Raw genomic sequence first — 14,676 nt, 5'->3', positions numbered from 1 at the left:
ATCCTGAGGGGCGCAGTTCAAAAGAAGGAAAAAGCAACTGGAAATAAAGCCACAAGAAGCAAGGGGGACATAGGCAAAGTAGGCTAAAAAGATATAGAAAGAAAAAGAGAAGTGAAATATGTCTAGTGAGGGAGAAAGTTACGGCAAGGAACACTAGAAAATTCCTACCCGTGGGACCGTCTCAGTGGCTCAGAAGGAAGCAGCTGTACCCAGCGCTGTACCCAGCAGAGACCCAGATTTGTCAGACACCCTGGGGGTCTCTTGCCAGAAACTGGACCCAACTTCCAAATGCCAAGGAAAACAGGGTTAGAAACAAAGAGACCTTTTTGCCTTAAATAAAAGCTTTCAAAGGACTGTCCTCCTTTCTCCTTTTTACTGTACGAAAAATAGCAAACTTTAGCAATGGCTATTAGTCTCCATTGTCAAGGACTTGGTTATAATGCAACTTGGACAGCCACAGTGGATGAGGCCAAAGGGAGATACAAATGGAATGACTTTTTTTTTGGTTGTGTTTTGGTTTTCAGTTTTTATTAGAAAATAACTCTTTAGTTTAGGTCTCTACTTAGGCTTTTTGCTTAGCCTAGATATAAAACAGTTTGGCTCCATCCTAACTGGCCAGCCATACTGTGTTATAAGGTCAGGCCATAAACAAATTTAACAACCGTTGTTAATTAAATAGTTATTGTAGTATAGATGGGGTCAACCAAAGGGTATGGGTGGAAGTGGAGGGGAAGAGAGGGCCGAAGTGGCAAAAGGTGGGGGGAATCTTGGCTTCTGACTTAGAAGGCGTGAACAGGCAAGAACTCTGTGGAAAAGACCTCTGGGACATGAAAATAACAGTTAACATTTCAAATTTTGGTGCAAATATGAAGCGATTAATAGCAAAAGACAGCTTGTGTTCCCTCAGTCATACTTTGCTATACTCTGAAACCATCATGGTAAGCAAGACTTGGCTTTCCTCAAGAAGAAATCCTCTATCTACCTCCATCAGTGGTATCATTTTAACAGCAGCACTTCATTGACATATTAATGCCTCCCCATGCCAGGATGTTGTACAAATTCCAGCTAGTTAAAAGAGTTGTTGGATATTTACAGAAGAGCAACATGGAGAAAAAAAAAAAAAAAAAAAAATTGATTACATTTAATTTCAATACTCAGAAATGTGCTTTCCTTGTCATAAAAGTGGAACCCTCCCTATGTGTCTGCAGCCTGCCTTGCATACAGATTTTGTGTGTGCCTACCTAAAACCGATGCCTGTGATATGATCTGATTTTGACTCTACAGAGGAAGGCAGGAGGAGCAAAATTTATGTTTCAGGTCTGTAAGGCATTTTAAAGTTAATCGGGTCCTTTGGGTCTGATATAATTTGAGTAAGATTGCTGTTGATGATTAGAATAGCTATTTAAGATTTTTGTTAATAGTCTGTTACATGGACCCAGTGGAAAGATTCCAATAGCAGTCTGTTAGTTTTTCCCTGTCACATTCAGGTTACAGACCCTTCACAGATGTTGTAAATAGACATCAATACTAAAAGGGAATATTACACAAATTAAAATCATAAGTGTGCTCAAACTGCCAACACAGACATTTTGTTAAAAACATCTGTCACATAAAAGCAAACATTTAAGGCCATTATATTTATAACAATTGTTTTCATTTTTAATATGTACTACATATTTTTCTTTTCTTCTGTTACTCTGAATATTTTTTCTTAGACTCATACTTATTTTTTCCAACATTTCGTATGTTCTTGACCATATAAACAATAATGTGGACTTTTAATGAAAATAAACAAATCTCAGTGGCTGGAAATCTAATAGATACTTGCACAATGAATGAGTCAACTGAGAATCCAACACTATATTCTCCAAAAAATATAGAGGTATCAGATATTATAAAGACAAGTATTAAGCTGGATGTCTGTTCAATTATATCCAGTTATTTAATTCTGTTTTGAAATAAATTTCTCAGGTGAAAAGGATAAATCACATATAAATGTCCTGTTCTGGGCCTTTTTGTTGCATACTGCTGATGCAGCTGTTTTGGTCATTCTAGTATTCATCATGGCACCCCCAAAGAGAGCATTAGAGTCCCCCAAAGCTGGAAACCTCTAGGGTGCTTTCTTCCTGGCACACCTGCTGCACTGATACAATCCATCTCTTCCTTCTCCCCTTCCACTGCCGTTTCAGGGTATCTCTCTGATATCTCTTAGCCCAAGGAGCTCTAGGCTTTTTACCAGTGTTGACCCCTTAGGCTGTTTCTATCACGAAGTAAAAGAGGGTTAGGAACCATCAATGCCTCCACTTCCCCTGCTTACAGCTCCTCTCTTAGAGGTTTTCTTTGGGGAGAGCTATGTGGAGCTAAGGCAAGAATGGAGCTAACAGTGAAGAAATGGGGACAACTGCTCAAGCTCACATCCTTCCCTCCTTTCATTAGTAGCAACCCATCTTAACACTTCCTAACAGCTCAAATATGTCATAAGATTATATAAATTCAATGAATTGTCACAATCAGCAAGGCTCTGCTGCTCAGAGATCAACAGTGATCAACAGTCTCGGTCTGGTTAAAAGCAATGCTTGCTGTTTTCTGTATTATCTGTTTTCTGAAAACCACTTAAATATATGATCAGCTGCAAGTTCACACTTAGCTTTTCCATAAGTCAATGAGATATTTCTTTATATAAGGCTTCCACATAATTAGACACAGTTGAAGAACAGTAGCAGTATCTTGAGACACTGGTTTTTGCAAGGCATGGAGGGTGTGCTGGATCCTTTACAAATGTAAATAGAGACACAGCCTGTGGCCTGGAGAGTTGTTGAACCAACTCAGACTCACACAGAAAACCCATGAAAAACATAAATACTGGCTTCTGGTTAAACTCAAGAATGGAGCAGACCTCATGAAGAGATTAGAAAGATGCTCTGTTGTGTAGGACTGAATAAGCCAGGCCCACAGAGTCATAGAAAAATCAGTTGGAAGAAATGTCTGGAAGTCACCTGGTCCTCCAGTCCGACCTCCCCAAGTCAGGTGTGCCACCAGTACTAGAGCAACCTTCAGTCTGAAGGAATGTTTGTGCTTTTTTTTTTTCATTGCTATGCATGACAGAGTATCTGTATTAAAATCTTATGTACAGCTTCTCCAGAATTATCCTGCATGTCAGGATAAGGCCCAGGTGACTCAAGCAAGGTACTATACATTGAAAAATGTGATTATTAGGATCAGAGTAAAGCCAAAACCAGAAGTCACTGGGCTTCACTAAGTTGCTGAAACATACTCAAGTGTCATTTTAGACAGTAAAGGGCATCCCTGTAGCATTCCATAGCTGCTGCAGCAGGGGTCTGGTTTGCTGTAAGTCCCATCATAACTGTCATGTCTGCCAGCCCTGTATAGATGCCTCTTTATGGTAGTAGAAATTTCAACTAGATACCTATGTTTAGGCACCTGAATGAGCTCCATTGACTGTACTAAAGAAGTTTCAGCGGATTACAACAGGAGCTTATACAGCGTGGTCCCAGTTACAATACCTGCATATAGACACCTATAGGAGCCAAATCCTACCTGAAGTGTCAAGATAAGAGGTTTCCAGAAGAAAAGTAGTTTTGAACACTATTTTAAAGAACAATATGCCTCTCTTTACTGTGGAGATACATATCTCATACCCTCAATGTTTCAAGCAAAATGGTAAGGAGGCCATGCTGTATAAGCTTGGACTCTTTGTCTATGCAGTAAACCAGCCTTACTCAGGCTAAAGCTTCATAATTTAAGTTTCTCTCATATATTCTTCAGGAATTTGGTGGTACCTAACACTTAACTGAATAATAACAGTATTTTTTTTATTTAAGCATTTAATAATATTTGTTCAATTGTATTCTGTTGTAAATTTTCATTTAACAGAAGATAACTGAGAGAAAACAATAAGAAAAAGTAGTGAACGTGCATGAAAAGGATGAGCTATTACAACTTCCCCCATAAAAATGACATAATGTATTTTTAGACTTTTTCAGTGGGAAAATGGGAACACAATGGGTCACAAGTAAAGTGTTGCTCTCAGTGTTACTGCTTTTATGAACTGCAAACCAGAACCACCAGGCGTTCTGGCAGTGTGTAGATAAGAACCATCAGCGTCAAGGCACTAACCCGACAGATTCCCGTAAAGCATGTAGCCCCTAGGTACGTGATCTGCATGGGATCCTGCACTGCAAAGCATACAATTCCTGCAGTATGTCAGCTCCTCTGCTTTCTGCTCGTCTTAATTTTTGTGTATATCTTACTTTAAGATGCCTTATTTGCTGTGCTCTGTGTTAGTATAGAAAATAATTTCTCAGTCTGCCTGTGTGCATAGTTCCTTAATTTCCATTGTTACTCTGTGAGCATAGTTACTGCTGTTTGTGGTATGAGTTCCGATAGCATTGTTTGTCCTTGTTCTTTATGAGGTTAAAAGTGCATGAATTCAAGCATTTCTCTAACTGTCTTTCTAATTTAATGCCAAATTAAGCTATTCTCTAGATTTTTACTGGGTACGCTGGTAGATTTCAGAGAACTGATTTAGGGTGCAGGTACACCCAAAATATTTATTTATAGCTAAAGGAAATGAGCTTTTCTGTGGTAAATGAATTGAAAGTTTTAGCAGGAAAAAAAAGTGAGCATTAAACAGCTAGGGTTTGGTTGGGTTTTGTTTGGTTGCTTTGTTGGGGTTTGGTTTTTGTTTTTTTTCAGCAAGAATGAAGCAGTAGTCTAAGTTGAGAGGTAGCTGAGGGACAGTGTAATATGTGTAGGGGTTTGGGAGAGGCTTTTCCTCTAAGTGATTTTATGTTTAATTTCATTGCAGCTTTGTGTTGCAACTAGGCTCTGCTGAGGCTGAGGTAAACTACGTCAGGAAGAGCCAGTATGCAAATATTAGCTGCAAATCCACTGACAAACCATCTCTTGGTACCTTCCTGTGCTCTCTTGCCTCGAAGGGCAGAAAAGCAGCCCTTTGAAATCTCTTGCCTCTTAGTCACAGACAGGTTGACAGGTCAGCAGTCTGTTGGTACCAGAGGGGAAAGGTTATGCTGGGTCAGCAGACTGGCAAACCACACGTAGTAACTGTGTGTGAGACCTGACAGGTTGGGAGGACATAAGCTCTGGGTTTTGAGGCTTGTTCTAGGTCCTTCCAAAGCTCAGTAGGAACTTCGATTGCTTTTTCTGAGTGCTGGTTGGGATCATCAGTGCATAGATTTACACAATAGTGAGTTAAGATCCTACTTCATGCATTCTCTGATAACATAGTTTCATAAACACTTTGTAGCAATGCTGCCTTTGAGCTTAACTGTTGCATCTATGGCTGTTCTCTTCCTTTGTGCATGCAGCTGTACAGGAACCTGTATTTATCCTCATATTTGTTGTGCTTTCAACTGTGTTCAGCTCTTATGAGTGTCTTCTATTTATTATTTTTTGTTGAGGCCTTTGTTAGCCTAAATCTTTGATCTCATATATTCAAATATAAATACTCTCTCAAACACTGTACTCAGATGGCCAGAGGAAGGAACAGTCTTTGCAAATACGCATTGTGTCAGTATCTCAAAAATCAGGGAAAGTCACAGTCATAAGGCCAAGCTTTATCCTCTGTTTATAAGACAGTAAAAGGTAGGGAAGCTTCTTGCGCAGAGCAGCTCTGCACAGGAGGGGAGAGGCCCCAGAGACGGTCAGTCCTGTGCTGTTGCTGTATTGTGGTGATACAGAGGGGACAAACATACTGGGAGGGTAAGAATGTCATGCAACCCTTTTCTGTTGCTGTTTCTTTCCCAGCAGAAGGCTGGGACTCTTTATAATTCCTATACTGTGACCTTGGAATGAGAGTGGAGGATGGGCTAAGGCTAGTCAGGTGTGTCTGTGGAGTGCTGTGTCTTCCACGTACTCTTCATGATTCCTACAAGGGAGGCTCTTAGAGCTGGCAACATCTTTGGTCTGCCCCACAGGACAGCTCCCATGTGAAGTGTGAAGGCAGAGATACAGCTAGTGCCACTTACTTTTATGCTGTAAACCCTCTTGAGTGAGAGACAGACTTGCAACATGTCTTAAAAATGCCTGGACACCCTGGGAGCTATGTAAATGGTATGACTGAGCAGGCATTTCATAGGGGATATTCAGAGAAGGCCTCTTCCAGCCTCATGAATTCTGCTGTGGCTTGTTTATGCTTTCCAGTAGAGTGTCTCCTACAAAGATGACCTCTCAGTTTCTTGGGAATAAACAGAACATCAAATGTGACTAAAAGCCCACCCCCACAAAATGTTATCTGATTATTTGATATGATAGTAAATTAAATGTTTAACAAAATGAATATTTAAAGTTTCATGTATTTGTTTTTTTCATGCCCAGAAGCATAAGATGAGATCTGTTTTGTTAAGGATATCTTTAAAGCAACTCATACCCTAGAGCAAGTCCCTCCTCTGGCATGGTTCCCCACAAATCCTTATGCAAGCATGTCTGCTTCCATAAATTGTGGATCTGGCCCTGGTGTTTTAAAATATAAATTTTAATTGTGGAGCAATTAGAATATCTGTCCTCTCTGGGGAGATCCTAAGTCCTTGGGTTTTGTATGTTTTCAGCCCCTACAGTTCTTTGTTATTCATGCCCCACTAGAAGAGAAGAGGCCTTAGTGGCTGTGGTCAGAAAGCAGTGTTTGCAGTAAGGAGATTCTAGTGTTTTTGTTTCAGTAAAAAAAAAAACCAAAAAACCCACAACTAAAATGTGATTATAAGTTGGTTGGCAATGATAGTGCCAAAGGGTGCTGGAGAAAAAGGACTCCGGTGAATTTCAAGACTTACAGTTGTGGAGGGCATTCACAAGTCTACATACTTTTCTCTCAGGATGATATAGCGCCCTCATAGGGACTCCCCCACAGAGTGTCTTCCCCAGCCACGATGAAGCATGCATGACATACTGGGCAGTACTACTGAGGAAACCAGTTGTTAAAGAGAAGGCAAGCATACAAATGTTCTAAGTATGACTGCTACAAAAATGACTGTCATCTACCTCAGGTGTTTGTCATGCAAAGTGGTTAAGAAGTTCGATCTTTATTTTCTGTGTATTTATTTTTTATTATCAGGCAAGCATACAAATGTTCTAAGTATGACTGCTACAAAAATGACTGTCATCTACCTCAGACGTTTGTCATGCAAAGTGGTTAAGAAGTTCGATCTTTATTTTCTGTCAGTGTCCTGGATGTCTTTCTACCATTACATATGGGATCCATAGGGGAGTATGTCAGGCATCTGCGTTGCCTGCCCATGGTGCCTCAACTCCCCTAGAGAATAATTTAATCTCTGTTCTGCCCTTATTCACGTGCTGCCATTCAGGCTTTCCCTGAGTACTTTGTCAATGCAGAGTAAGTGCAGAGCAGGATTTGGTTCTTTCACTTCAATTTTTACGGTTTGTTCTTATATAAATACATTTCAAGGAGTTTTACAAAAGCTGCATAATTCAAGACAGCTTTTGGCAGGATGAAAAGAACTGAAAAGAGGGCAGAAAAGATCCTTTCACTCTGATTTCAAAATGAAGGAGTAAAAAGTATCCCAGACATCTGAGATGGGAAGGTCCAGAAAAGACTTCTTAGCAGCCCCCTATCTACATAAACAGTGACAGAAACGAGCAAGTATGAAATGCCATGAAAAGCCACAGTAGCTCCAGCCTGTACTGTTCAGGGTCTCAGAGGCTGAAAAAAACGATCAGGTTTTAAACCTAGAGCTTGTAGGGAATTTTTGCTTGGGCTGACTTGTCAGACAAGAAAGAATACTTTGCAAAGCCAACACTGGAAAGCACTGATTTTGTTTAAAATAATAATAATAAAAAAAGATAACTTCTGTTTGGGAAATTCTAGTTAAATATTTCATTTGAGGTTATTTGTTTAGCCGGTTAAGAGTTATTTAAACTCACTTGGAAAATTTAATTACAAGTCACTGTAAGAAAATAGTAAGGAGTCCACGTTGTTGCTTAAATGTAGCCATGCCATGTTGTCTGAGATATGCTGCTGTATCTCACCTGGTTTCCAGCAGCTGCCCCAGACAGGCACTGATACGCCATAGCCCTATGTCTCATCTGTCAGCCCTTTGTGGATGTCTTTGGATACTTTACAACACGCTATCCTCCTTGGAGGCTGCAGCTGACTCAGGCCATTTCTTCCTTGACACCTTTTTGAGGCCCAAAACTGAAACTCAATTCACCAATGTACGTTCTGTGAAAGCCAAAGGTTGAAGACAGAGAAATCTGGCATCTGCCTGGTTGTTCTGTCTGGTTTCCCATTTACCTGCTAAGCTGACTGCCCAGTCTTGGTTTGGGAGTCCTGTGTAACTAGCACTAGCTCTGCCATGAGTAAGACCTATAGAATAAGCTTTACATATATTTCACAAGCTCTGGATGGAAAATTCAGAGAAAAAGCAGACAGATACCTGGACAGAGTCCCAGATCTTTGGGAGGGGGCAGAGGTGAAAGATTTCTGCAAGTCTTTTCTACTTGGGAAGAGATAAGATTGGGTATTGTATCCAGTGTACATGTGTTTTTTACAAATGTTCTCGCTTTAAGTAAGTATAACCATCCATAATATAAACTCTAAATAACCAGCTACATGGTATGAATCTATAGGTAAGTAAAATTAGAATTGGTTCAAATGAAGTCTGCCAGAACCAAAAGTTTCTTTCTTTTTTTTCCTGTAATGGAAGGTAGAAAATGACACCCTTGGACTTTTTACTTCTTCCAACTAACTTTCAGTTTGACCACAGGGCATTCAGGTGAGTAAAGATACAGAAGATTTGTTGTAAAAGGTCCAATAGCCCATTACAACTTCAGATGTGTGAATGAAGATCTACACAGGAATATTAACCACTTCCTTCAACTATTTAAGAAAATTATAATCTTGCCTATGTGAACCAGACCAAAATGTGCATATGTATTTTACAACCTTGTTACCACATCTAATAGAACCTAATTCTTTTTAGGCACATTGCCTTAATAGAATCAGAATAATAATGAGACATTGTGTTTTGTCTAAATTTCCACACTAAGGAACTCAATACTCTTTGGTCAGGGACATACCTTAACTGTGGCAGCTTAGTTGAATTACATTTTTTAAATGCTTACCTGACCAAAAAAACTTACATTAAATTAACAGAGCAGCAAAAACAAAATTAAATTTGGGTTAATTTTCATATTATAGTAATGGGATGTTAATTTATAATGACATTAAAAAGGAAATCACCTACAGCAAGCACCAGGAAGTTATCAGTAATTGAGATTATTTATATTTTTTTCCATTTCAAGGACTATATTGTGAGGTGCTTTCAGGGTCAGATATAGCTCAGATCTGGGTGGAGGCCAGCAATCTAGCTACATAAATACTCCCATGTCATGCTGCTCGTCTGGCAAGTGTTAATGGCAACAGAACAGCCATATCATCTTTACTCTTCCTTGTAAGCACATGCCTGACTTCTGCCATCGAACAGTTTAATAGTTTTGGGCTTGTTTTTTTGGTTGGTTTGTTGGGGGTTTTTGGTGTTTGGTTTTTTTTTTTTTTTTTGTATTCACATGTCTTTAATTTGTGACATATTTGATTGTCACACATTTGATTGAAAAATGCTATGTGAAAACAGGTAAAGTTAGATATGAGCAAGGGCTTGCATGCGTTTCCATGCATCTATGCTGGCAAACTGCAGACTCTTTCCTGAAGACTCAAAGCCACACTGAACTTAACAGCAGTCCATGACAATACTTGCAAGGTAAGACCACGCATGGCATAGGCACCTCTTTCTAGAGAAATTAGCTTTGTATTTATGGCCTTTGCAAAAGAGCTGTAGTCGTCATTTTTACCTTTGGAAGAAAAAACAAAACCTGATCTTCAATATTACACAGCAAATCTCCCAGGAAACCCCCATCCAAATTATGCAAACTATCAAGTTTATGGCTATGGCTGTTAAACTGAGTTGCTGTCTAATTGTATTCATGCTTCAGCTTGAGCTGTAGGAAAGGGACTGAGCCATATTATAATTGGATTAAAAATATAGTATGCCCCATGTAGAGACCCTGGTCCTCTCCCAGGACTAGATGACAGAGGGATTTGGATTGAAGCAAATAGGCTGTCATCACTTCTTCCTGTACTGAAAAACTAACTGCAAATATAAAACTTTTCTCCAAGGCTGACCCTATTTTTGCCTCTCATCTTCATCCTGGATTCTTTCAGCCATTTGTAAAAGATACAGATTTTCTTCCTTCTTTTCAGATTAGGTAGTGGTGAGACCCTGCAATTCAGGATCTGTCTTTTCTGGAGCTCCCCCACCGTGGGCTGGTCAACCGCCATAGCCCTATCTGATAGTCACCAGCATTGCCCCAGCTGTAGGGTCTGTGAGGCACCCCCAGCAATTACACCAAGCCAACCCCAAGAAAAACTGGGGTTCACCTGAAAAGTACCCTAGGCTAAAGGAAAGTCAGGGCATCACCTGAAAGTTGGAACAGATATAATATTTCCAGTTACTGTCAATATGGACCCCATTACAAGGTCTAACTGGATTAATAGTGCCCATTTAGCAGGCACTACCTGGCTTTCATCTACACTGCATGGGACAAGTCTGCTCCTGAGCAAACTGCATCCATAGCACCTTGGCTCAAGATCTCCCGCAAGCAGCATTTGGTATGCCTTGTACTCAGGTGTCGTAATTTTTTTCTGTACCCTTTTCAGCTCAAAGTTTCTAGAAGAGTGCAGGCCAAGGCTACAACCCACCAGAGTTATGTTTTTACAGCAGGACTGTGAGGTCCATGGTTCATGCCCTGGACTGTGACATAAAAGCATATGGAGGAGTTTGAGGATGGAAACCCTGCTGGAAGAGCATTAAGGAATGGTATAAGATGCAGCGTAGCAAAGCTGGCACAGCCTTGGATAAAAAAATGCCTGGGCACTGTCTTGGACAGAGCTGACTGGAGAGGTTAAAATTAGGGAGAAAATAAAACAGTAAGTAATGTGGATAATAGAGGGTTCAGTATTGGAGCTTGGAGCTCACTACTGGTCCTCGTTTCCTTAGCATCTGAATAGAAATATTCAGAGATGGCATTGCACAGCTTGTGTCTGCTGCCTGCCTTCAGCATCTGCAGGCAAGGACAGTCACACTGGGCCAAATGTTCCACATCACCGCTAAATTGAAGTTACGCTGCTGTACACATGAAGATATGAATAGAGCTTATGCTGCCGGCTACGTGCCCTGTGCTGCCTTCCCAGCTCAGAGCAGTTCTCCAGCAGCAGGAGCAGGGGTAGAGGGGGAAACTGTAAATTTAGCATTTCCCTCTGCCTGAAACTGCAATTGCAAGTAGCAGCAGTGAGTTACCAGCAGGATCTCACCAGTCCATGTTCCCCAGGGCCAGACATTCAGGCCTGTGCCCACCTTCATGCTGCTAAGGCTCCCACTTCCCCAAGATGTGCCTGCTGTGAGTCCAGATCCCCTCTTCCTGGCACAAGGGCTCAGCAGCAAGTGTGATATAACCCACATGTATTTGGCTGAGCATCTGATTAGCTGTTGGTGGTTTTGATTTTCACCTCTGCTAAGGGCAGTGCTAGGGTCAGAGGGATGGGCATGACAGAATTCAGGAGCTTAATGTGTATGTATATGGAACTATAATCTTCCTTGAACCCATTTCTGTGGGTTCAAGCAAACACAGCATTTGTGCACTCTCTGCCAACAGCATCATTTTTCTACTGTCTTCCATTTCTTTCACACATGGCTTTCTGAAAGGGCTGAATAAAATGAATTATATTACAGTTTTATGAAATAACTTTGGTTTATGTTAGTATATGCCTCGGGACTGCCAGCGTATGTCCCATTTCTGGGTATTTTTAAGCTGAAGTGGTGAGGCCTTATAAAACACACATGGCAAACCATCAGAGTTGGCAGAAGAGATGTCTTCCTGTGAAAAATGGTGACACTGAGTGCTATCAAAACCAGCCTAAAACCACTTTCAGAAGGATTTTACCTCAATGGTTAGAAGAAGCCTTTCCCATTTAAATGTTCTCTGATTCTGTAAATTAGCAATGTTATTCATCTTGGTCCGTCACAGAAAGAAAAAAATGTACATATGAGTTTAATCCCTTAGTTGGTTTATAACCTTAGAACTCAGGCAGGAGAGTCACAAATCCATGTAGACATCCCTGAGTGCTGACTTTTGCATTTGGATTTCTGATTTAGTTGAAAAATGTATAAAAAACCTTGTGTAGCCAGACAGCTCCCTATTGGCTACACATCTGTACTGGCTCAAGAGCATTGTATGCTCTGCAAAGATCTGGAATAAATTGTGCTCAGTGAATTGGCCCCTCATATGCTTTTTTCAAACAGCAGGTTCAGATGAACTCATGTACCATGGGAGCATCAATGGCAAAACAATACCTCTTTGGTCAAATCTAGAGGGATCTGCCATATAAATGTGGAAGATGGGTAGAGGCAGAAATAAATAACTTTAGGGAGGTGGAAATGTACTTACAGATCAATATTAATGACTGCAAGCTACAGGCATTAGTTTTGCATTTTGAAAAATCTACAATAACTCTGAAGATGTATATTTTCTATGGTTGGGATTCACCTGTATGTATGCCATCTAGAAAAGAGGTACTTGGCCTAAGCCATCCATCTAGAAACGTCATTGATAGGGAGCTTCATGGCAGTTTGACAATGGAATATCGTTGTTGCCTTGTGAGGTTGCTTCTTTTTCCTTTAACAAAAGGGAAGATATAAAGGATTCCATTTAGATTGGTAACCTTGAGTTCCATCCTGCTAAAATTAGGAATCTCCTACTAAATTAGTACTCAGTAGACCCCTTACCCAGCCCACATGCATAAACAGCAAGCAAGTATACAATCCTGACAGCAGATTTAATAGTGTTTTTGTTGGTGTAGCTTCATCCACACCCTACCCTGAAGGGCTGACTCAGCCTCTTTTGTTAGACGAACAATCCATCTTATTCACATGACCTAACCTTGTTTCTTTAACAGCAAGATATTTATGAGCCATTTTTCTCCTGTGAAGGTAAACAGCTCTCAGTTTGCTATCACTGACTCCTAACCAACGTGACAGTTTGGTTTTCTTTCATGACTGGGATTCTGTGAGAGTGGGTAAAAACTGCACACAGATTTATGAATCCTGCTGTTCACCCAGCCTAATTTTTGGCTCTGCTTCAATCTCTTTCTCTTCCTGTTTTCCCAAGAATGTTCCCCTTTGGAAGCCAGCTTCATTAATGCAAAGTTCAAAATTACCCAGAGACTCCCTCCCACCTTCCTAGCCAGCTCACATCCTCACTAGGAGCCTTGCAGGTCTGTCCTTACCAAGCCAGGCTCCTTTCCAGGCCCCTCCGAGCAGAGCTGGTTCCTGCTCCTGCCACCTGACATCCTGTGTGCAGCACAAGCTCAAGTCCCTCAGCTCTTTTAAGCTCGATTTCCTCTCTGAACTCCTTGCAGAATTTAGGTGACCCATAATGTTTCCCAGAAGGTCAAATTATGAGTCACTTGCTCTTAACACACGAACCATCCTTCAGCACATCTGCAAAGTGAACTGTAGCAAGCACAGGTGAGACAGAGCCTGTAGCAACTCCCTTCCATGCCAAATAATGTGTATTTAGGCTTTCAGAAAAAGTGCAAATGATTCTCCTATCCCTACTTCTAAAGCATAGGACTGTATTTATGTGTGGTTTTTAATAAACAAATAACTAGTCCCACTTATTACTGGCTAATATTAATATTGCTGCTGTTAGGTTAGCTGTGGTAGCAGCCTGATCAACATTGTAAACTGGCAAACGTATCTCTAAAGAAAAATAATCCCCAGTCTCCCAGGGAATCATAGAATCACTTGTTCCTGCCTCACAGCTTCCCTCCCTGTGTGAGCAGAGGAGCCTGCATGCCTGCATATCTGCAAAACAAGTTTCTCTGGGGAGGGAATCCAAAACAATCTTGTTTTATTGCTGGGTAAGTTTAAACCCAGATCAGCTTCTCACTCCAGTTCTCTGCACAACTACAAAGGAGGAGATGGGGTGAGATTGGGACGGTGTCTTTCAGCACCAATGCCACTTTATAGTGACTTTCAGCGTCCATTGAACTGCAGCTTCAATTAGTTTACCTAACATTGCCCCTAAGGAAATGCAAATTTTATCTCTTTCAGAGACAGAAAGAGACAGAAAATTTAAAAAAAAAAAAAAAGAAAAAAATAATGCCCTTCTATGGTGGAAACTGTTCTGAGAACAAAACTGTCACTTCAGGTAATTACATTTGCTTCAATTCCTGTCAGATTTTACCCCCTAGGTTTTACATGGAGCTCTGAGTGGTTTCAGGATTTTTTAAAAAGAAGCTTTTGTCACTTATAAACCATCAGAACACAGTTAGTAGGTAAAAAAAGTGTATACAGCATCTGAAATAGTTAATGCAGAACGATAAAGCTGTACTTCACTCATCCAAGAAAAATACCAGCACTTTCTTTACTCCAACATCAACATGTTTACCACTGGGCTGGAGGGAAGACAACACCCTAGGTATACTCTTAAGAATAAAGTTATTTTGACCTGCAGGAGTTTTCATTGCTTTTACTCTCACAAATACGGTACAGATGTGGATATTAGGAGAAAGCATTTGAGAAGCCATAAAACTGCTACTCATTTTATCATTTACTCATAGTCTCTATA

Source organism: Psittacula echo, assembly GCF_963264785.1.
Source record: "Psittacula echo genome assembly, chromosome: 3".
Lineage (NCBI taxonomy): Eukaryota > Metazoa > Chordata > Aves > Psittaciformes > Psittacidae > Psittacula > Psittacula echo.
This window is presented reverse-complemented; position numbering follows the sequence as displayed.